At 34.9% G+C, this 25926-nt stretch overlaps 1 long non-coding RNA gene across 1 annotated transcript; it reads right to left on the reverse strand.

The window, feature by feature from the left end:
* Window positions 1-21710: 21710 nt before the first annotated feature.
* LOC113080878 (uncharacterized) lies at window positions 21711-22836 on the reverse strand. Its single transcript, XR_003282040.1, has 2 exons — window positions 22755-22836; window positions 21711-22117 (listed from the first exon to the last, which is right to left on the reverse strand). It is a non-coding gene; the product is annotated as an uncharacterized LOC113080878 (long non-coding RNA).
* Between the last annotated feature and the right edge of the window lie 3090 nt (window positions 22837-25926).

Here is a 25926-nt window from a genome sequence, read left to right on the forward strand (position 1 = left end):
AATAATTTATTTTAAAAAGCTCTTAAACAAGAATAAATTCGTTTGTTTTGAACTTGTGACACTGTGCGCGCTGATCGGAGGCAGTGATTTCAGAAAGGCAGCTGAAAATATTTCATTTTCACACAAACAGTTCAAAAACATCTTAATTTAGCTCTTGGTGTGTTCTAATTGGTGAATTGTGTGATATCGCTGCAATACTTTATTTTTAATAGCTATAAAACAAGAATAAACTCGTTTTTTCTGAGCTCATCATTCCACACGCTGGTGCTCAGAGCGGTGATTCATCTCTCGTGTTTCTCACGTATCACTGACCACACATCGATTATTAATGAGCCCTGACCTGATAATAATCATATATGTTGGTTTAGCTTGTCAGTTTGAATTAAATCCAAGTATTTATTTGTATTTTAACCGATTTAAAAGTGAAACCAAAAGACAGTCTCCTCCCTTTTTTAGTCCGGTAACTGAACCTGTAGGGGCGCATTTTCTCTCAGACAATGGAAGTCTAAGCACACACACTCAAACAGATGGACAGAGTGATATGAGATGTCTGACAGTTTTTTAATTTTCTGTTATCCATACAGTGTTGTAAAGTCATGAAACTATGCATATTTACTCAGAATAACTTTTTTCTGTATGAAAAAAGGTTTTGAAGTGTTTGGAATTTAAAAATGCAGGAAAATTAATAATTCCATCTTTATTGTCATTTAAAAAAATCACCACGACAAAACCATCCAAGCTATCCAAAACCCATTCACAATTTAAGTTCCTCAATGTTTTTTCAACAAGTAGGCCAAGTTTGGTGTGTATAGTGTTACTCTCCTCTGAGCAGTATGCATTAATTCACAGCTAAATGTAAAAAACAATCCACATTCAAATCAAAATAGCCGACTTCCTGTTGGTCGTAGCTGATGACTGTGAATTAGAAAGTTGTCCGTCTTGATAAGAACAATTTATGTACCAAGTTTTGTGTCTGTAGCTAAAACTAACCCCCTCACGTTTGACAAAAGGTGGCGCTATAGAGTGCCTCTTCCACGCCCTCTTATGAACGTTTGCCAGTGTCTAGCTGTCACTAATACTGATATGTGTTCTGAGTTTGATGAAATTCTAAGCATGTTATATGCCTCAAAATCACCTGAGAAGTATTCCAGTTTGACATGTTGCCACGGCAACAATATTTTTAGATATCAATATCCCCCCAGCAGATTTATATCGACTGTGTTTTAACATTATTCTGATGAAGTTTGAAGCACATCGAGTAAAAATAAGATGCTGAATTCAAAGCATTTTGAAAATGACACACTTCCTGCTGCCAGTTGGTGGCGCTATAACTTTGACTCCTAATAGTCACATATATGCGATCAACATCATACAATGAATAATCTGATGAAGTTTGATTACAATTAGGAAATGTATGTTGATGGTATTAGACACTTCCTGTTTCTCAATTCCCGCCATATATTCAACGCCTCGCTACGAGCAAACCGTTCGAGATATCAAAAATCCCCTGGCAATTTTTCATCCCCAATGTCTTGAGATCATGTTGACCGAGTTTGGTGTCAATCGGCAAAAAACCCTATGACAAGTATTTCAAATTCCAGAGCATGCGCTTTTTACATAACTCTAAATAGCTGACTTCCTGTTGGGCGGAGCCTATGACATGCAATACGAAAGTTGTTCAGCACGATGAGATCTATATGTGTACTGAGTTTGATATTAATATGTGCAAGTATGTGTGAGCTATGCATCAACATTTCTGACTGTGATCCAGGGGGCGCCGTAGAGCCCCTGTGTCACGCCCGGGTCCCAGCCTCTGCAGGCTCCTAAAGGCCACAGATTCCAAAGTGTGCGCAAATTTTCAAGAGTTTTTGAGTATGTTAAGGACCCCAAAAGCCCCCACAACTTTGACGAAAAATATGAATACTAAACCCTAAATATCCAACTTCCTGTTGGGCGGAGCCTATGACATGCAGTACGAAAGTTGTTTGGTTTGATGAGATCTACATGTGTACCGAGTTTCGTGCATCTACGTGCAAGTATGTATGATATATGGCCCTCAGTATTCCAGGGGGCGCTGTAGAGCCCCTGTGCCACGCCCGTGTATCAGTCTCTGCCCGGCCCTAATGGCCGCAGGTTCCAATGTGTGTGCCAATTTTCAAGACTTTTTAAGCATGTTAAGGGCCCCAAAAGCCCCCGAAACCTTGAAGAAAAATAATAATAAATATAGCTGCAAGCAGCGATGGCGGGCTCAAGCCACCAATGCCATCGCCACCCCGGTGGCATCAGGTAAACTGTGCCCAGCGGGCACATGCATTCACAATATCCCTCTGGCAGTGAGGTTTTAAAGGATATGGCAGTTAAAGGGTTAATCCGAATCATCTAGACTTTAAAATCACATTCACAGAACAATATATATATATATATATATATATATATATATATATATATATATATATAACTTTAGTAACACTTTACAATAAGATTCCATTTATGAACATTATGTTATCATGAACAATATTTATATAGCATTCATTCATGTCAGTTAATATTCCAAACTTAAATATTAAAACATTGTTTTATTGTGATTTTTTTCCAAGCACATTTTACCAATTCCAAACCATATCAATCTTAATAACTACCATTATTTTTTATTTAATCATTTATGAGTGCTATACAATAGTCCAGGAAAGCTGTAAGAGAAAAACTCCTTATATTCATATGTGCAGAATTATTAGGCATGTTTTCTTTTACAGATGAAATGCGCTAAAAAAGAGTTTTAACTCAAACTGTAAAGTCGAAAATTATGAAATACCCATTAGAAATATCAAACACAAAGGCAATACAGAAATGGATAAGTTAAGACTTGACCATTATACAAAAAATGCTGACTGGGTCATGAGGTCAGAAAAGAAGAAGAAAAAAACAGGTCAAGAAGAACTGACAAAAAGAATTGCAAAATAATAAGGAATTAATGTGAAGATAAATTTTTAGTCAATTCTGCAAGACAGACTTTCAGGAAAGGAGGTGGAATAAAAATGAGCTCCTAAATCTTAATCCTGGATTCTGGAAGATATATTCCTCAAACCATCGGACAAGAGGAGGTGGTGCTGGTCCTTCACGAGTCACTATAATCTGTTCATAAAGCCTATATATAAAGTCTTTATATATAGTATTTCACAATACTTCATGGTATTCTAATTAAATATTTTTTTGGAATCTTAAGTCTCTCAGAGCCTGACACAGAGTAATTCTGGAGACTCCAGGAAAGTGGCAGTTCTGTAAAATGTTGGCGCTGGAGACTAAATGCTCCCTGATAGTTTCACACCTAATTCACTTAACACACACACAAACACACACACACACACACACAGACACACTACCCACAGTGACAGAGGGACAGAGTGACATCAGATGTATGATAGTTTTTTAATTTTCTATCATCCATATAGTGTTGTATAGTCATGAAACTATGCATATTTCCTCAGAATGACTTGTCTTCTATGTGTACATTTTTTTGAAGTGTTTAGAAGCTGCACTTTAAAAAAATATAAGACATTTACTGGTTACTTTTTTACTGTTATTTCAAAAAATCACCACGACAAAACCATTCAAGCTATCCAAAATTCATTTGCATCTGTTCTGTAAGATACATTCTTTAAACAGTGGTAAAAGAGGATGTGGTGCTGATCCTTCAAGAGTCACTCAAAACATGTCTATCCATAAAGCCTATAAAGAATTATTCTTAATATACAGTTCACAATACTTCAGCTTGTTATTCTACTTAAGTCAGGGTCATTTTATCAGTAAAATACATAAAATTCATATTATTTTTCTTTGAAAGATTTCTATAAATGATTTAAATCATACTTGTTTCTACAATAATTATTTAAAAGTAATCCTATAGCTCCATCTGGTGGCCATTATTGGTACTACGAATTACAAGCTTGATTTATAAGTTATGATAGTTTTAATTTTATGCTGGCTCTTGAAAATGATAAAGCTATGAAACTTACTGTGCTTCCTTCAAATGATGACTTCTACCTATATAAAAAATTATGAAGAGTTTGGAATGAAAAAATTTAAAGATATAGTAAAATAACTATTGTATTTTTTTATGTTACTTTAATAAATCGCTATGGCCACACCATTTAAGGTATCCTAAACCCATTCGCAATTTAACATTTTCAGTATATTGGCTTCATGTTAAAAAAAAGTTTGGTGTGAACTACTTGTGTCTTCTTGGAGGAGTATGAATTAAATTACAGGCTGATTTTATCATAAATCCACAATAGAATTTCTGAGCTCTGTATCAATCTGTGTTGTTGTTTGTTTATTTTTATTTTTTTATTTTTCATAGGAAGATAACTGACCCTTTACTCTCCTTTTTAATAAATGTGCTTATAAACCAAAAACAAGCTATTTATAGCTGTATTTATAAACTGCTTACTACTGACTATTAATATTGGGACAAGGCTTTATAAAGCATGAACTGACTATTTACTTTTTGAGTTTGAAATTATTATTTGCAGCACAAATAAGGTTTTTTGGGATTTTTAAAAATCCCTAAAACTGTCAGAAAAGGATAAGGCCTAAGATTTCTATGTGAGTGGCTAAATTTATTTGTTTTTATAACTATAATGCATAAACTATGAAATTATACAAAATGTATAAAAAAGTACAACAGTTATTGTTTTCCAATGTTTTTTATTTATTTATTTTATTTTATTTTTTTTTGGGATTTACATTTAAAAAAAATAGCCTACTGCAATCATTCTAAACAGCTTGACTAAAACCTGTTAATATTTATTATAGACCACTGTAACTGTGTATAATCTAACAAACAAGTTTATTATGAAAATAAAAGTGTGTACACCAGATAAATTGGACGATAAAGAAATTGCTAACAATAGGATAATAGAGCATGTTTTATGTTTTTAGGCGTTTAGATGCAGAAATTGACAAATCAAATGTAAAATAAAATGTAATTGATTTAATTAAATATAGATTAATTATTGTTAGAGCAAAAAAATAAATAAATAAATACGTACACACATTAAAAAAGCACCCAAGATGAATGAATTTCATTTTTTATATAGATTAAAATTGAAGACAGAAGCAGCTGGTATATGCGGTCACTTAATATTAAAATCCAGTAGATCCGTTTCAGATATATTTCTCAACAGTTTATGTTCACGTGGCTGTTGTTGTTTATGGTCGCCAAGCTATTATGTATTTTGAAATAATCTTGTCCGTGATGTGTTCGTTCGTACGACGAAAGGCAGAATCCTGCAGCTCGAGAGATGTGTTATTCTGCCAGTCGCGCTTTCAAATAGTCTTGCACACTTAAACGGGTCACAAACACCTGCATTTAGCTCTTGTAGTGTTACAATGGGTTTATTGTGTGCATTTGTGGTAATATTTTATTTAAAAAAGCTCTTAAACAAGAATAAATTCGTTTGTTTTGAGCTCGACACTGTACGCGTTGATCGGAGGCGGTGATTTCAGATAGGCAGCCGCAAATAATTCATTTTCACACAAACAGTTCAAAAACATCTGAATTTAGCTCTTGGTGTGTTCTAATTGGTTGATTGTGTGATATCGCTGTAATAATTTATTTTTAAAAGCTTTAAAACAGGAATAAATTCGTTTTTTTCTGAGCTCTTTACTCCAGACTCTCGTGATCACAGCGGTGATTCATCTCTCCTATTTCTCACGTATCTCTGGCCAGAAATAATTTATCCATGAGCCCTGAACCGGTAATAATCAGATATGTTGGTTTAGCTTGTCAGTGTGAATTAAATCTAAGTATCTATTTGTATTTTTAACCGATTTAAAAGTGAAAGTAAAAGTCCGGGAATTGAACCTGTAGGGGCGCTATTTCTCTCAGACAATGGAAGTCTGAAGCACATATACTCAAACAGAGGGACAGAGTGAGATGAGATGTCTGACAGTTTTTTAATTTTCTGTTATCCATACAGTGTTGTAAAGTCGTGAAACTATCCATATTTACTCAGAATGACTTTTTTTCTGTACGAAAAAAGGTTTTGAAGTGTTTGGAATTTAAAAATGCAGGAAAATTAATAATTCCATTTTTACTGTCATTTAAAAAAATCACCACGACAAAACCGTTTAAGCTATCCAAAATCCATTGGCAATTTAAGTTGTTTAAAATGTTTTGGCATCATGTAGACAAAGTTTGGTGTGTATAGTGTTACTCTCCTCTGAGCAGTATGCATTAATTCACAGCTAAATGTAAAAAAAATCCACATTCAAATCAAAATAGCTGACTTCCTGTTGATCGTAGCTGATGACTGTGAATTAGAAAGTTGTCCGTCTTGATAAGAAAAATTTTTGTACCGAGTTTGGTGTCTGTAGCTAAAACTAACCCCGCCACTTTTGACAAAAGGTGGCGCTATAGAGTGCCTCTTCCACGCCCTCTTATGAACTTTTGCCAGTGTCTAGTTATCATAAATACTGATATGTGTTCTGAGTTTGATGAAATTCTAAGCATGTTATATGCCTCAAAATCACCTGAGAAGTATTCCAGTTTAACATGTTGCCACGGCAACAATATTTTTAGATATCAATATCCCCCCAGCAGATTTATATCGGCTGTGTTTTAACATTATTCTGATGAAGTTTGAAGCAAATAGAGTAAAAATAAGATGCTGAATTCAAATCATTTTGAAAATGACACACTTCCTGCTGCCAGTTGGTGGCGCTATAACTTTGACTCCTAATAGTCACATATATGCGATCGACATCATACAACGAATAATCTGATGCAGTTTGATTAAAATCAGGAAATGTATGTGGATGGTATTAGACACTTCCTGTTTCTCATTTCTCGCCATAATTTCAACACCTCGCCACGAGCAAACCGTTCGAGATATCAAAAATCCCCTGGCAATTTTTCATCCCCAATGTCTTGAGATCATGTTGACCGAATTTGGTGGCAATCGGCAAAAAAACCTATGACAAGTATTTCAAATTCCAGAGCATGCGCTTTTTACATAACTCTAAATAGCTGACTTCCTGTTGGGCGGAGCCGAATGACATGCAGTACGAAAGTTGTTCAGCACGATGAGCTCTATATGTGTACTGAGTTTCATATTAATACGAGCAAGTATGTGTGAGCTATACATCAACATTTATGACTGTGTTCCAGGGGGCGCCATAGAGCCCCTGTGCCACGCCCGGGTCCCAGCCTCTGCAGGCTCCTAAAGGCCACAGATTCCAAAGTGTGCGCAAATTTTCAAGAGTTTTTGAGTATGTTAAGGACCCCAAAAGCCCCCACAACTTTGACGAAAAATATGAATACTAAACCCTAAATATCCAACTTCCTGTTGGGCGGAGCCTATGACATGCAGTACAAAAGTTGTTTGGTTTGATGAGATCTACATGTGTACCGAGTTTCGTGTGTCTACGTGCAAGTATGTATGATATATGGCCCTCAGTATTCCAGGGGGCGCTGTAGAGCCCCTGTGCCACGCCCGTGTATCAGTCTCTGCCCGGCCCTAATGGCCGCAGGTTCCAATGTGTGTGCCAATTTTCAAGACTTTTTAAGCATGTTAAGGGCCCCAAAAGCCCCCGAAACCTTGAAGAAAAATAATAATAATAACAAATAATCCTAAGGAAAACAATAGGGCTCTCGCCCTCCAGGCTTGAGCCCTAATAATAACAAATAATCCTAAGGAAAACAATAGGGCTCTCGCCCTCCAGGCTTGAGCCCTAATAATAAGAATAATCCTTAGGGGAACAATAGGGCTCTTCGCCCCTTCGGGCTTGAGCCCTAAAAACTGTCAGACATCTGATCTCACTCTGTCACTCTGTGTGCTGACTCTGTGTGTGTGTGTGAGTGTGAGTGGGGGAGGGGTGTGAGCTGAGTGGCAGACAGACAGAGAGAGAGAGAGAGAGACTTAAACATCTCTTTAATCACCAGAAAAAAAACTGTATTTTAAATAGTTATTTTTTTGTTGTTGTTGCTAATTGTGCTGTTATCATTACATCTTAAGAAATATCTTAGGCCTTATCCTTTTCTGACAGTTTCAGGGATTAAAAAAAATCCTAAAAAACCTTATTTGTGCTGCAAATAATAATTTCAAACTCATTTGATACTGACCTCTGTCACCCTGTGACATGACATTTATTTGAATTTACATAATCTCAAGGATGTAACAGTAAAACTGTTCAGCTCACAGATGAAGACTAAGCTTTAATGCAAGCAGAACTATTTCACAAATGCTTATAGGTTAATGAAATCATAACAAAACACTTTTAAATTATTTAAGGATTTGGTAACACTTTAAAATAATGTCTCAATTGTTAACATTAGTAAATGCATTGGTAACACTTCATAATAGCTGCAATTCTTAGCTAAGCATTAGTAAATAGTCAGTTCATGCTTTATATAGCCTTCTCCCAAAATTAATATTTTAGTAAGCATTTTATAAATACAGCTATAATTAAATTGTTCATGGTTTATATGCACATTTATTTTGAGGAGATTAAAGGCTGTAATCTCCCTAAAAAAATGTAAAATAAAAAAAAAAAAAAATAAAAAAAACAAACACAGAACTCATAAATATTTATTTCAAGATGCAATAAAAGAAAACTGTACACTTGAATTTATATATATATATATATACACACAATTGCATAAGTTTATATTTAAAAATGTTTAGCAAGTGTACAGCTAATAATAATAATAATGCATTTTATTTAGTTTTAGCTACAGACACCAAACTCGGTACTTAAATTGTTCTTATCAAGACGGACAACTTTCTAATTCACAGTCATAAGCTACGATCAACAGGAAGTCAGCTATTTTGATTTGAATGTGTATTTTTGAGATTTTACAGTTGTGAATTAATGCATACTCCTCACATGGGAAGTACACTATACACACCAAACTTTGACTACATGAAGAAACAACATCGAGGAACTTAAATTGCGAACGGATTTTGGTTAGCTTGAACGGTTTTGACGTGGTGATTTTTTGAAATGACAGTAAGAAGGGAAACATTAATTGTATTGTATGTCTAAATTGCAGCTTCCAAACACTTCAATGCATGTTTTCATACAGAGATCAAATCATTATGAGGAAATATGCATAGTTTCATGACTTTACAACACTGTATGGATAAAAGAAAAGAAAAAACTGTCAGACTTCTCAACTGACATGATCTCACTCTGGCCACTCCGTCTGTGTGAGGAAAGGGAGGGGGAGAGGGAGGGGGAGTGTGAGTGTGAGGGGGTTGGTGACTGTGAATCTTTGGTGACTGACAGTGTGTGTGGATTGTAGGGAGGGGCTGTCTGGCAGAGAGAGAGAGAGAGAGAGAGAGAGAGAGAGAGAGACCTAATCATTCCTTTAATAATCAGGAAAAAAAATCTATATTTTAAATTGTTATTGTTTTTGTTGTTGCTAATGGTGGTGTTTTTTTCCTTTCATTACAGGTTAAGAAATCTCTTAGGCCTTATCCTTTTCTGACAGTTTTTGGGATTTAAAAACATCCTAAGAAGCCTTATTTGTGCTGCAAATTATAATTTCAAACTCATTTGATACTGACCTATGACAACCTGTGACGTGACATGACATTTATTAATCTCATGGATGTAACAGTAAAACTCTTCAACTGACAGATTAAGCTGCAATGCAAGCAAAACTATTTCACAAATGCTTATAGGTCATTAAAATCATTACAAAACACTAATAAATTATTAAAGGGTTTGGTAACACTGTATAATAATGTCTAATTTGTTAACATTAGTAAATGCATTGGTAACACTTTATAATAACTGCACTCATTAGCTAAGCATTAGTAAATAGTTCATGATTATAAAGCCTTTTCCCTTAATAATAGTCATTATTAAGCAGGAATACATCTCTAATTACATTGTTCTTGGTTTAAAAGCACATATATTACAAAGGAGATTAAAGTTTCAGTTGTCTTATAAAATATATCAATAAACACAACCCAGTTTGATTCAGAATTCAGAAATATTTATTTCAAGATGCAATAAAAGGCAACTGTACACTTGAAAAGGTTTTGAGCGATTCTTGAAGGACTAGCATCACCTTCACTTGTACGATGGTTTGAGGAATATATCTTCCAGATAGTACCGCCGCTCCCTATATGCAGAGTATGCAGTCTTCGTAGAGCACCAACTCCCAGAGGGGGCACCAGTTGCTCAAAAAAAACAAAACAAATATGCGCCATTCTCCCATCCGCGTTCGCGACCACTCAATAGCATTTGAGAAGAAAGACTTGTAGTCACAAAACAATTGTAATGTGTTCATATAGGTGTCAGCTACAATGCACACCTTATACATTTTTTATACATTTTAAAATAAAGTGTTACTAAAGTTATATATATTGTTCTGTGTATGTGATTTCAAAGTCTAGATTGGTCGGATTAACCCTTTAACTGCCACATCCCTTAAAACTTGATTGTCAGAGGGTTACTGTAAATGCTTATGCCCGCTGGGCACAGTTTTCCCGATGCCACCAGGGTGGCGTTGCACTGATGGCTTGAGCCCGACATCGCTGCTTGCAGCTATATTTACATTTAAAATTACATTTTAATTTAAACTTTTTTTTATTTACCTGTGTATGTAAGCACAGTTGTAGTGTTAATCTTCAAACATGGTAAAGTGTCTGACAACAATTAATATTCTTATTAGAATAAAACTGCCTCATTTTTTAACTGTAGACCTGTAGCTGAATAGTTTGGTCTACTACGCTGCTGAAATGTAATGTTGGTCATTATGGTGGAACTTAATATTTAATAACAAATATTTTCTGAAGTGGTACTTGGTATAAAAAGTTTGAGAACCAGTGGTTTAAAGAAATGGTATAATATGAAATCCTGCTTTTTAAGAACTTTTCAGTAAACCATTTCTTCTTTCCCCTTGTAGAGTCATCGAGGATCCAGCTTGTTCTTGAAACATTGGTAAGAAATTGTCCATCTGCTTCACTGCACTGTCACTTCTGCTAGAGATGCTTTGACCTTTTGTGATAGGTTTTGATTGTACTTAGTTTATTAAAAATGTACTGAATTAGATTTTATTTGTTTTACTACACTGTATTACTAGTGTTTTGAATAAAAAGTGTAACTGGGGGCTCTGAAAACACTGCTTGTGAATAATTTGTTAATATTGTACATTTTCATCTGAATACATTAAATAAGTGTTTAATGAATAGTGTTGTCCACTTTGTTTCCAACCTCACTGTTACTGAACTGTAAAGTGAAAATATTGTGTGATTTATTTTGCATTCAGTTAAATATATTTCACAATATCAAAGTTATTGTCAAACATTGTGAACATACCTAAACTCACTGGTTAAATCTTATGTATCCTCCAGAAGTTTGCGCTCTGCAAGTGAACGACGCCTTGTGGTGCCATCCCAAAGAGGTTCAAAATCACTCTCACGGACCTTTTCCTGGACTGTGTCCAGCTGGTGGAATGACCTCCCAATCTCAATCCGAACTGCTGAGTCTTTACTCATTTTCAAGAAACATTTTAAGACTCATCTTTTTCACCGGAACTTAAGCAACTAATGCTAGCACTTTTCCTTCTTTTCTTGTCTTTCATATAAAAAAAAAATAAAAAAAACCTGGCTATGCGTTCTGTACTAGACTAACTGAGACTTGTCATAGCACTTGTATCCTGTTGTTGTTCGCTTGTACACCTGACTGCTTCTGTTCTTCTCATTTGTAAGTCGCTTTGGATAAAATCGTCTGTTAAATGATTAAATGTAAATGTTTATACAGGACGGTACAGAAAATGCACAAGTGGGAGAGAGTGGAGGGGACGGCGTCAGAAAGGACCTAGCGCTGGGACACTTTCAAGGATCACCCGAAGCACAACCACACTGTATACACTAAGGCTGCTGGTTCTAACATTTTAGAGTGCCCTGCAGTAGAAATCTCATTCTGCATTCCCCACAGTAAAGAAGACACAGTCCGGGGGGGGTTCCCATTAGAAATCAACTGGTGGAAGGTTCCCTGCTCGTACTGTGCAACACATTTTCACGGCACAAATGTGCACAACTTGAAATGAGACACATTACTAAAACATGTTTTTGACAGAAACTGTAGTTTTCCACCAAAATAAAAGATCCACTGGTTTCAGTCATAAAGGTACAAGGGTTTGTCTTGGAAGTGCTGAAAAAAATATGCATTTTTGTGCCGAAATTATTTTACAAAAACCTTTAAATATTGTATTTGGATTGTTCTACTACCTGTTTTTAGCATTACCTCCATGCATACTCTGCATAATAAAGTGTGGGATTATTTTCATCTGTTTTATACAGTATGTTTCCAAAATTTAACTGCTGTTTGACAATTTTGAGCATGTGGTAGTTTATTGAAGTTGTTTGTAAAGCCAGTGCTGCCAGTCATTAGATTTTTAGCCTTGCATGTACCATGTTGATCTAAATGCCAACTAGGATCTAGGTGTATTTACACACGGTGCAAGGTACGACAGGGAAACAACGTCGTGTTATCAACGCTGATTAACTTTTCAAAATCAACACCTCATTCAGCTTTCATCCCAGGGCTGCAGCACGACCCTAATTCACCCATAATGCAGGTAAGACGGTGAAACCGCGTCGCGATTTCAACGGTGAATCCACGTCGTGATTTCAAAGTTGATCCAATTTGCAAAATCTAAAGGTTATTGAACGTTGATTCAACGTCGGGATTTCAACAGTGAATCAGCGTTGTGATTTCAACCGTACATCAACGTCACGATTTCAACGGTGAATCAACGTTGTGATTTCAACGTTGATCCAATTTGCAAAATCGAAAGGTTTTTCAACGTTGATTCAACCATGGTACCTGACGTTGTTTCAACGTTGAATCAACGTTGAAATGCCGGCTGGGATAGCACACAAGTATTTTAACAATAGTGTACTGCTGAATCACATTTTGTAGCAATAAGAGAATTTCACTTCAGGTCTTGTTATAAGGAGTGAAAAACTAAATTGAGAAAAGTGTTAAACCTCTTTAGCAGAAGTGACTTCACTTTCCGTTATAGCTGCAGCGACAGGCTCATGGACAAACTGGAAAACAGAAAATAAGATATTTGTATAATAATAATAATAATAATAACAACTGGATGATATTAGTATAAATACTTGAATATCATTTGGAAATATTCTACCTTGCTCAGTTCCTGCCCACAGTGAGAACGCCATGGCAATTCTTGCCCTCCATAATTATATGTTATCTCTTCATCTTTATTTATGTCTTTTATAGCAAATAAACAAAGATGAGGCTTTTTGGTGTTTTTGCAAACATACCCCGACCTAAATGAAATAAAAATCAACAGAAAACTGCTTAAACTACATGAAGGTAGGGTAGGCAATTTCGTAAAGGCTAGCAATAGCAAGCTAGCTTTAAAAGCATAAGATTCCCACCCTCCCAGTATAATCACTCTGCAAAGCCACACCTCCTCCAAAACAAATTAACGCACCCATGCAGAGCAGAGACTAACCAGTGACATGAGAGATGACTTTGGTGGAGGATTAAATGCAACGCTGTCAGATTACCTAATTCTTCATTCACTGGTGAGAAAACATTACAGTGCAAAGTGCATTCGGACCGAATATCTTGATTGGACGAACATTTTATGGTCCTACGCCTAGATGATATTAATACATATAAATAAATAATGTTTTTGAACCAAATCACCTACCCTGCCTTTGACCAAAACACATTTAAACAATACCATTAATACAAACTAGTGCTGCACAATAAATTGAAATCGTGATTTGACAGAAACTGCAATTGTCATGCGTATCTGTCAGTGAAGCTGGGTTCTGAGATCAGCAGTAAATCTCCATCCGAAAACCAGATAAACTCCAAATACACCCCGCAGAAGAAACCCAGGTTATGCCCATCACTGCAGCTGAATAAATAGAAGATTTAACTGCTTTCATTGTACAAAAGTACACTTTTCTTAACTTTTAAACATCAAAACGCAAGTCTTATATTGTCTATAATATAATACCTTTAAAGTTAAGAAACAATCACCAAAAAGATCCTGAACTTACAGTACTTAATAATACTTAATTATAAAAATGAAAATTGTCATGTACTCATCCTCAGGTTTCAAACATTTATGAGTATTGAACACAATAAGATATTTTGAACAATTATAGTAACCAAACAATTGTTGATCGAACTGACTTCCATAGTACAGAAAAAATAAAGTACACAAATCAGTGGAGCTCAACAACTGTTCAGTTACCAGCATTTTACAAATCATTTTATTTTGTGTTCAACAAAGAAACTTGTACAAGTTTGGAACAATATGAGGGTAAGTAAATGACAATTTTAATTTTTGACGTGAACTGTTACTTTTATATAATTTTTAAACACTACAAAAATATTGCACCTACATTTTCCCTAGAAATGCATAACTACAATTTCTTTCAATGAGGCCGCTTTAAATACTTCCTCACTCCTCATTCGATTCCTAAACTACTCCTTGATCTACTTCTTTTTAAACATAACAAATAAAAATATTGCCACTAGTTTTTCCCCACAGAAACTTCTTAGACGGATACTGCTGTACTTCCTCATTCCTTTCCTAAATATAATAAACAAATACAGTTAGGCATAACTTTAAATTATACACAAAATAAATACAAAATTGCAAATATTGACAAAAGAATTCACTTAAACTTCTAAAAATTAACATTCAATAAATATCCACTTACATTTCTCATGTGATACCTGTTAGCTCTTCCTCAATCTGTGTTGTAACTGCAACCTCTTCATCCACTGTATCTGTATCGAACACTTGGTCCACCAACAGCTCCAACTGACACCTCATGCTTCTTAGCAATTGGAGGTACTTCACCCATCTTTGAATCTTGAGTTACTTCTCTCAATATAGAAACTGAAGCAACTTCTTCCTGTACAGAGCCTGCACTGGGTGCTTCTTCCTGAATAGTAGATGAATCGATTGCAGTTTTCTCCAGAGAAACAACAATGTTGTTTTGTATTTTTATTTTGCATTTCTCCGTGCTCATCTTGATTGTCAGTAAGTAAGCGCAGAAGTTTCTCTTCTTCCAAATACCGTTTCAACACACTGTTGGACAAACTGACATCTTCACTGAAAGTACCTGCTAGGGACACTTTCCCTTTTACAATACATTCAAATTTGAGACACTTTTGCAAAAGTGCACATCTCTGACAGCGATGAAACTTTCCTTGTGGATCGAAATCCACTTGCCAAGCCTGGCATTTTTGGCACCTTCAAGAAACAATAATCTCAGCAGCATTGATTTCACAGATGAATGTTTTCACTGCATCTTCTTCCACTGTGAAATCTTCATTAGGAAGTAAAATGCCTTCCACCTCTTGAATCTCTGTATTATGTGAACTAGGGTGGCCATTCATGCCATTTTCGCAGGACATGTCCTGGCCAGGATTTCTGTATTGCCTAAAACATCCAGGTTTTGGCTTTGGTTTCCTGTTTACATACTTAATGACGGTAATGATCACTTGACCAATAACCTGCAGACATTGTACGTAAATCAACCAATCGTGGTGCATGAGAAGGTGGTATCTACAGAGAACGGTCGAAGCGATGCAAATACGTGTACATTTTATTGTTGGACTGGAAAGCAGCACTGAGCAGACTGATCGGTGTATGACATCAAAGTAACGTGAAAGCGATTCAAAAGCACAAGAAGCCATTGGTCTGTGCAGTGCAAACAAAGCCAAAACGTGTATATTTAAAAAAAAAGAAAAACAAAAAAGAAAAGTGAACAGCTTAAGTCATTTGTGGATTAATGCGTATTAGAGATGTGAACTGTTTAAAACTATTCAGTTTGATTTGGTGAACTGAATGATTCGTTCGCGAACCGGATATCCAGACTGCTTTGTTTTGAACTCTCTCTCACAACAGACACGGAAGAGAAGACAATGCTGAATAAAGTCGTCATTTTTGCTATTTTTGGACCAAAATGTATTTTCGATGCTTCAAAATATTCTAACTGATCCTCTGATGTCACATGGACTACTTTGATGATGTTTTTCTCTCCTTTCTGGACATGGACAGTATACCGTACACACAGCTTCAGTGGAGGGACTGAGAGATCTCGGACTAAATCTAAAATATCTTTAACTGTGTTCAGAAGATAAACAGAGGTCTCACGGGTTCGGAACGACATAAGGGTGAGTCATTAATGACATAATTTTGCTATCTGGGTGAACTAACCCTTTAAGACTTCTATTCCTTTCTGAAAGTTTGTCTCAGCAGCTTTGTGAATAGGTTATAAGAAAAAACCCTCAGCTAAAAACCTTTACTGCAATTTAGGAGAAGTCTTAGAGTTAAGATAAAATGTTTTGTGAATACGGGCCCTGATCATCACTGTTTTGTGTGTTAAACACAATCTGCTAAATTACATTGTGAAAAACTACATTTTAATGAAAAATAACAAATGAAAATATATATAAAATCATAATCTAAGACAAAAATACTGTTATAAACTAGATATTGTATAATTCAGCAGCAAAAGGTACAAGAATCATGGGTGCACAAAAATGTTATAAAATCTAAACATTTAGTGGGGAACAAATAAAGTTAATAAGCGTAGGACTAAATCTGTTAAAATGTTATGCATTACTCTTTTGTATTGTTGTAAAATATATTCATGAAAAACAAGTAGCATAAATATATATATATATATATATATATATATTATAAAATAAACAGACATTTCTTCACAGTAATGAAGGCAGAAACATGTGATAGATGGGACAGAACAAGATTATTCATAATCTAAGAGTATTATAATATGAAAGGGTATGGCTCCTTCATATTTCAATGAGCAATAGTTAACATTTCACTTTATTTCACAATTTGTGCAAAATTTGAACAAAACTGACATTTTGGGCCCCTTACAACAACATTGTCTGTAAATTAATAGATTTGGCATATAATAATCTTATGAATCATAGTTTCACATCTAAAATAAACATTGTATAAATACAGAATATGTCCCACAATACTGAAAGATTAAAAAAAAAAGAAAAAAGACATCACAACAGTAATATAACACCCTTATAATTAGACCAAATGATAAATGTCTGTCATATTCTACAATTACAATGTGACCGATTAATTCATTATTGTGATAAAAGAAAGAAATCACTGCTTTTTAACTTTTTCATCTAAAACATTATAGTTGTCTGAAGTAACTACCTAAACACTTAAATTACAAATTGTACTAAACTCCACAAATACACATTACTTCTTCCTCTTTCCCTTCACACTCTTTTGAAAACTTTTCCAACACTCTTCAGTCACATCTCCAAGCACTACTTCTCTTCTTTCCTGCATTAGTTTTCCGACAGAGCCTTCTGAAGTACTAGAACCTTCTTGCTTTTCTTCATATCCTTCATCCTTCTCTTCTGTTTGACTCTTCAGTTTGAACTTCTGCAAAAACTTCTTTCCTCATCACATCATCAGTCATAGTGGTACATTCACTCTTGTTAGACGAGCTTGCACTGCACTCCATAGTTTGTGGTACAGAAGATGAACTTGCAGTGTTGATGTCTGCTACAAATACCACATCCAGAACATGCTGTCCACAAAACTTTACGTGGAGGTGACTAGATCCCTCACCGAGCAATCTCAAAATGAGAAGATCAGGATCTGGAGTGCTGATGGCACAGTCAGAAGTTAATGAAGCAGAAAGTCATCCAGAACAAAACATTCTGTTCATTCTTCTTCAAATGTCTCAATACCTTGCAATACAGACACAACTCTGGATGAATGGCAAAATGCGTCACATTGCTGACATCTGGTATGTGATGTTGCCAGATTTACTGAAGATAAAGGATGCTGTCTTGGGCACAACTAGTCTATCTTCCCCGCTGATATGACAATTTCACCTTCCTTTCGGTCAAAGTTTTCTTGACTGTGCTGTTGTAGACAAAGTACATCCTCCATATTCTACCATAAATTTATTATAACTTATTGTTTTATTACTAATATTCATTGATAAGAACTTAATTTTTACAACTTTCCATGTGACTTTTTTTTTTTTTTTGCACCCTAATTCAAGATTTTCAAATAGTTCTATATCAGCCAAATCCTGTCCTAACATAACGCACATAAACATAAAGCTTATTTACTCCGCTTTCAATGTACTAATCTCAATTTCATAAAAATAGACCGTTGTATGACTGTTGTGGAATCACAATATCACAAATATAATGTATAACTACTTTACTCTGCCTTAGCACACCTACCTGCATACTTGACAACACAACATTTAACAAACCATTAAACTCTTCCTGAAGCAACATGCTATCATTTGTGCAATTAGACATAATCAGATTCAACATTTCTTCAAAAAAATAATACTTCACTCATTTAATTTTAATGTACACAACAATTTATCTATACATGCCATCATATGAAACAACTTACCATTTGATATTCACGGCCTCTTGGAAAATATGCTGCACTGTCACATCGTTCACAACATCATGAGAGGACTCGTCAAATACAAAGTTAAGCTGACGCAAGGATGCTGTGCTCACAATTACATCAGCTTCACCACTTCTCTGACGTCTTACAGGTGTTCTAAAAATACAACAAAACATCATTTACATTAGTTTTTTCTCAGACAAACCATCATAAAAATAATTACATTAATTTAAAAAACATTTACTCATTTCAACATTGTCAAACACCTGTATTTCTCCTTACTCCGAAACACATTGTGTTTGAAGATTGAACACCACTACACGGCTGTTTCTTTCTCTCTCTGTCACACACCTGGACTCATTTAGTGTGTTTTTGCCCGTGACCCAGTTTGTGTCTTCGGTGTTTAGTTTGATTAGTTCCCAGGTGTGTCTATTCTATTCCTCATGTGTTCCATGTCCCTGTTAATTTAGTTATTCCATCCACCTGTGTTTCCCCATTATCCTTTGTACTTAAGCCTTGTCCTTTCAGTTCTGTTTTGTCGGGTCCACTTGCTACTTACGTGTGTCTACCTCTGTGCTCCATGTTGGATATCCCCTGTGTTGGATATATTAAAAGCCTTATTCCGTTTATCCTCGACTCCGTATTCCTTCAGGCAGCGTAAATCCGTGACACTCTCCTGTATTAAGGCTGTAAATTATTTGTGATGATCAGCCCCTTCCAAATTTCAGATACTTCATGAAGAAATCCTTCAATTTCTACCTTTCCCCTCTTCATGATTTTCACAACAGCAATACTCCTGTGCAAAACAAAAGAAAAATCTCAAACAATACAACCTTATTCTACGATATACAAAACATACAAACAAGATGCCCAGTGACTTCATGTATATTTTACACTGAATCTTAAAAGGCATAAATATTAAACAATCATTGTAAACATACATTCATTTCACTTTATTACTGTTATATGCTTCAATAAGACAGTGACTTATGGCAAACCCACTACTATGAACAATTCAATATTATAAAACACACATTTTTAACACGCTTTCTATCCATAACACATTATTAAGTGCAAATGACCAATAAAATATCCTATACAGGTTCATCATGATATACAATAAATGTACCCATTAGACCCAACAAAATGTAACTTTTACTGTATTCCAGACACATTAACAGGGCTCTAGACTCATTCTTCCCACTGGTCGCTCTTTTGGGACTTTCTCAGTTGGTCACACAAACACATCATTTGGTTACAATTTTATTTATGTCTTTTTTTTTTTTTTTACTGTTTTTAACGTTTTCATCAATATTATTTTTAGATTAAAATTTTGTAAACAGCTAACGTTATTCCTCTTTGCATGCACTTTTCAAATTCACCATTTTACAAAAAAAATAACTGTCTGTTTTGCATATACCTTTCACTTTCTAAGACTAAAACAAAAGATGGATTCATTGTTATACTTAATTAAAAAGCACACAAAAAATAAAACAGTTGGCTACAATGACTAACTATCTTACATAACCTTTATTAACAGAAACGAATGTCTTACTTAAAGGGTTAGTTCACCCAAATATTAAAATTATGTCATTAATGACTCACCCTCATGTTGTTCCAAACCCGTAAGACCTCTGTTCATCTTCAGAACACAGTTTAAGATATTTTAGATTTAGTCCGAGAGCTCTCAGTCCCTCCATTGAAACTGTGTGTACGGTCTACTGTCCATGTCCAGAAAGGTAAGAAAAACATCATCAAAGTAGTCCATGTGACATCAGAGGGTCCGTTAGAATTTGTTGAAGCATTGAAAATACATTTTGACTGACTGAACTGCTGTGAAGAGAGAACTGAAGATGAAGCCAAGACAGATAACGAACGAAAGACTGACTCGTTCACGAGTCAGGAACTGTTTCTGTCAGACGTGTCCGATTCGGAAAACCGAGGAGCTGATGATATTCAGGACCGTGCACAGACCTTTTGAGGGGCGTGTGCTGAAACTGCACCCTCCCATTTTTTATATCAAGATTATTTAGTAATCTGAAGGTAATTCCCCCGCACCAGTCTCACATTTTCTTGATCTACACAGTTTCGGTCCGTGTACGTTTTGATAGTTTGTTTTTTCAATTGAAACACAAAACAAAATAACGAGAAACCACCTGTTTTTCGTTTGTCGTTTCAAACCAAAATCAAAGAAACGGTAAAAAAAAGAGCCGTTCTCCCGTTTTTGGTTCTGAATCTAAAAACGAAAAATGACAAAACCAAAATCAAATAACGGTCCGATTTTGTTTTTTTGAAATTCCTTTTTCCATTTTTTCGTTTGAAGATCTACATTGAAATACAGACAGGTTGGCCACGTGACCCGGAAGTAATAGTAAATATGGCCTATCAAAATAAAAGCCAAGCTTTTTACAAACGTTTTATAAATTGGTAATATAGGTTAACCTAATAACTTATTGTGTGTGCAGAGTTGTTACTGTTAGCACTATATTATATAATTAAATTTATATTTAATGTGGTTTCCACCGTAATGGACAGCGATTCAACGTGAATTCCCACGTGACGTCATGCGCAGGCCTAACTAATAATGAGGGAGATTGGGATTCCGCCATCAAAATATCAGTCCCTATCTCGTCTTTGCCATTCGATTGACACCCTCGTAAAACTTGTGTTGGTCCTCAAATATAATTTTATCCTAACGCATCATATCTATTTTCAAAAAGCCCAAGGACACGCTGTTACCTCGCTCACGTTATAAAGTGTTAATATAAATGTATTGAACTGGCTAGTTAACTAATAGTGATAGTAGTTTGTTTATAATACAATAAAAAACGACATATGTGAAGGTTCTCAGTCCTCCATGTAACGTTAATAATCCAACGAAGTTTAAAATCAAGGGCAGTTCAAAACGATTACAGACACCAGTAGGTGTCGCACTGTGTCTGCTTTGTGCGAGCTACTGTCATGGAGATATTGCTTTATGTTCTGTAATTAAAACACTTTCCATTATTTTCATTACAACTGTGCTTTCACAAATCACGTTTCCTAGCACAGCTGCTTAAGGCATTAGCCTACTCAATAAAATGAGCTCTTTCTCCTCATGTTTGATTGTCTGATTTACATGTGCTATTATACTGCGTGAAGTTTTAGTTGACTGTAACACTCACAAATTTAAAAACATATCTCACATATAGGCCTTCAGTCCAGTTGGGTGTGTGGTTCTACTGTGTTATAATAGACAACAAGCAGTATGTCATGAAAGTGAACATAATTTATTTTATTAAAATATTTATATTAATTTATTATTTGCATAAAATAACATAAAATGAATACAACAAAAGGAGTTCTGCAAGTGAGAGTAATAGAAAATAAAATTGAACAATTTATTAATTGCATAAAAGAACATAACCAAACTTAACCATTTGACTTAACTTAAAACCTAAACCTAAAATAAAAACTAACTAAAACAATCTCCTAACTAATAGTGTCTTTCAAAACATTCACAATCTCCCCCATCCCTGTAATTTAAATTTTTTTTTTCTTGGAACATCTCGTCCCTGCATTTTGGGCAGTGCGGCGAGGTAGTTGCCCACTGCTCAACGCAGACCCGGCATCCAACGAGGCTGCGGCAGCACGGTGCCACAACTGGGTTTTCCATCACATCTGCAAGATTCAGAATATTTTTCAACAAATATTTCAACAGTTGTCTCAAGCAATTTTCCTCTGTCTCATTTCACTTGTTAGTGTTACAGTGTGTTAATAGTTATATATTCCCATTGACAACAATAATTACATTTTAATAAAAATTGTAGTCTTAGTAATGATATTTCTAAACATTCCCATGTATCCCCTATATATCTCTGTAGTTCTAAGCCTCTTTTTCTATATTGTATGACAGTAACATCCATATATATATTTTTTTTTTTTGCTGGTTACATCTTCACTGAAGCTACATCACACTTATATTGATACAAATATTAAAATCCAATATGCCATTGCAACAGGACAGTACCCACCCAGCCACAGCCTGTTCATCCTGCTGCCTTCTGGGAAGAGATATAGAAGTTTCTGCTGCCTCACCAACTGCAGAGCAACATTTCCCCCCAAGCTATCAGACTCTTAAACTATAGTTCATCCTCAGCACTGCTCCACTGATCATAGTTTATTTATGTTTACCATTTTTATAATTGCTTCTATATTAGCCTGATAATGTCTGCTATGTACCAGAAGGGAGATACAAACTCAATTTATACTTTATACTATTATATATATTATATTGTGACAAAATATACCCATCTACCTTAAAGAAGAATAAAGTGAATGTTTTGGAAAGGCAGAGTCAAAAGTTATGACCTTAAAATGATTGAAATGTTGTGGAAGGATGAGGAAGCTAGCAGCTCATGTGAGGAAACCCACCAACATCCAAGAGTTGAAGCTGTTCAAGCTGTTCGTCCAAGTCAATAAGCAGGACATATCAAAAGTTACTGGAAACGTTTTGTTGCAGTTATTCCTGATGTAATCAGCGTTGACAGCCTGTTTTTAGTAATGTAATTATGTTTTGGGGTTTTCTTTTGAGGACCTTGTAAAATGTTCTTTCCTTAGGGCTTAACAAATGTTCTGCAGCCATTGATTGTACATGCAATGCCCTTGAAAGCATGTATGTGCTATATAAAATTTTAAGACTTTTATGGATTCTCTTCACTGGCATGACACAATCAGAGTTTTGTATGTTATACAAACTGGAATGTGTATAGAGAAGAAAGATTCACAAAGTATATAGCACACTGGTAAATCATTATTTTGGCTAGATGGCCTACATTAGGATTGGGACATGTCTGATGTGAGTTTGTTGTCTGAGCTGCTATAAGAAGCTGATAGCAGTGCAGTGTTATAATCAGGTTAAAACAGAAGCAGGTTTAACTCTGGGCTGGGTGAATGATGATGATGATGATGATAACTAGGCAAATAAAAACAAAATACAATGAACAACAATAAATACATCTGTATCAGTAATCTTGATTTAAAACAGTTACCAAAGACACCATACAGTCAGTCATTTAAATACTGCCACCTGCTGGTAGAAAGGGGGAACAGTTATTCATTACGGTGGAAACCACATTAAATATAAATTTAATTATATAATATAGCGCTAACAGTAACAACTCTGCACACACAATAAGTTCTTAGGTTAACCTATATTACCAACTGTATTGAGCCAAACAATGCGCTCATTAAACGTGACTGGTGATGTCTGGATAGGCACGATATTAAATAGCTGTAATAAACTACTGTTGCTAACATATTTATTCCGGTCCAGGTTTATATAAGGCTATTTATTAATAGATTTTTCTTCTAACGTTACTCTGGTATAACGTTAGCGCTGCATAATATGACCGTTCTAAAAGCTTGGCTTTTATTTTGATAGGCCATATTTACTATTACTTCCGGGTCACGTGGCCAACCTGTCTGTATTTCAATGTAGATCTTCAAACGAAAAAATGGAAAAAGGAATTTCAAAAAACCAAAATCGGACCGTTATTTGATTTTGGTTTTGTCATTTTTCGTTTTTAGATTCAGAACCAAAAACGGGAGAACGGCTCTTTTTTTACCGTTTCTTTGATTTTGGTTTGAAACGACAAACGAAAAACAGGTGGTTTCTCGTTATTTTGTTTTGTGTTTCAATCGAAAAAACAAACTATCAAAACGTACACGGACCAGTTTCCTATCCTTGGCTGCCTCTCCTTCTTTTTCTTATTTCTCTCTTTACGGGGCATTGCACTGCAACCACCAAGTAATCAAAATTTATTTAAGTGCAAAAAAAGTTTTTTTTGTCAGTATTATTTGTAGGGTCCTGTGTTTGTGAATTGCTCTTGTGTACTCCCTCTTTTTTTTTTTATTGCATTTATAGAGAAAAAAATACTTGACTCGTACATAAACGTTAACCAAAATAATACAAATTAGCTTATAAAACTTATTGAAACTGAAATTTTTTTTTTTAGCTTTTTTAGCTTTTCTGTTTGGTTTTATAAGCTAATTTGTATTATTTGGTTAACATGATTATGAATGACATTGAGAAGAGGGGAAGGTGAGCAATGAGTATTTTTGACAAACTTTTTTGAAATATAATTTAAGTAATTATGTCCAACTCAATTCCAGATTATAAGAAACTATAGCCATACCGTCACTAGAACATATCCAACATGTATCCGCCTACCTTGCAAAAAATTGATACTGTGGTGGACCAGGGATGTTGGTCTCTTGAAGGTCTCTTATTCACTACACTTTCCCTAAAATAAGCCAGCAATGAAAAAATAAATAAAAGTTGGAGTGAAAAGCATTTCTGAAGGATCACGTGACACTAAAGAGTAATGATGCTGAAAATTCAGCTTTGATCACAAAAATAAATTACAGTTTAAAATATATTCAAACAGAAAACAGTTATTTAAAATTGTAAAAATATTACACAATATTACTGTTTTTGAAAATAATAATAAATTATGAATAAATGAAGCCTTGGAATGAATCATGAATTACATTATGCATGATAAAATATAAAGATTTCAGAGTGATATTCTGTAAAAAAAAAATTTAGTTACTACTACATTACTGTAGTAAAACCATGTTTTACTACATTTTATAGATGTGAGGACGAGCGGAGAGTATACTATGACATGATTAGCCTAAATGTTAATAAATTAAGTGTATAAGCAATCATAAATCAAAGAAGAAATTTCTTAGAAATATATGTTATCTAGGTGACGAGGATCACTTGTCACACTGTGTAAGTTCCAGTACGAAACAGCACGGGGGCGCACCTGTTATGATTTTCCGATGGTAACAAATTATATGTTGTTGTGTTACTTATCAATATATAGTTTTTGACCAGCGAATGTGTGCAATTGTGAATTTTTTTTTTTTTTTCGTCATTAAAATTACATTTTCATCTACAGGTTACAAACTAGTTTTCGTAGCTATAGACGGAGCTCTCAGTTTTTCCTGTGGTAAAATGCATTTGGCCAAAATTGCATTTTATAAAAGATGAAATGCTACTATATGCACAGGCTATTTAAGTGTTGGCTATGTATTGGCTATGACTAGATGGGAAATGCTAGCCCTCTCTCTCAGACGACGTCCCACATGTCTCAGTCAGTGAGTCAGTCAGACATCAATTAAATAAAATATTAGCCTTTATAGACATAGTGTTTAGTAGTACTTATTAAAACAACAAGATATTTATTTACCCTTCGCAAAACTTTGTTCAGCTCAGCTGTTGTCTACTGTGCAGCTGCTGTGGAACTTCAGTTGATTCAATCAATATAGAGGGGGCGGAGTTATCAGCTTACTGAGCTTACTGATAGCTTGAGGATCTAATAAGATTTACACAAGCTCGTTTTAAGAACTTTCATTTGTGAAATATTAGTAAAACAGACAGACAGACGTAAAGGGTGACCAATAGCATTGATAAAAAAATA

The sequence above is a fragment of the Carassius auratus genome, unplaced genomic scaffold (assembly GCF_003368295.1).
Source record: "Carassius auratus strain Wakin unplaced genomic scaffold, ASM336829v1 scaf_tig00032387, whole genome shotgun sequence".
Lineage (NCBI taxonomy): Eukaryota > Metazoa > Chordata > Actinopteri > Cypriniformes > Cyprinidae > Carassius > Carassius auratus.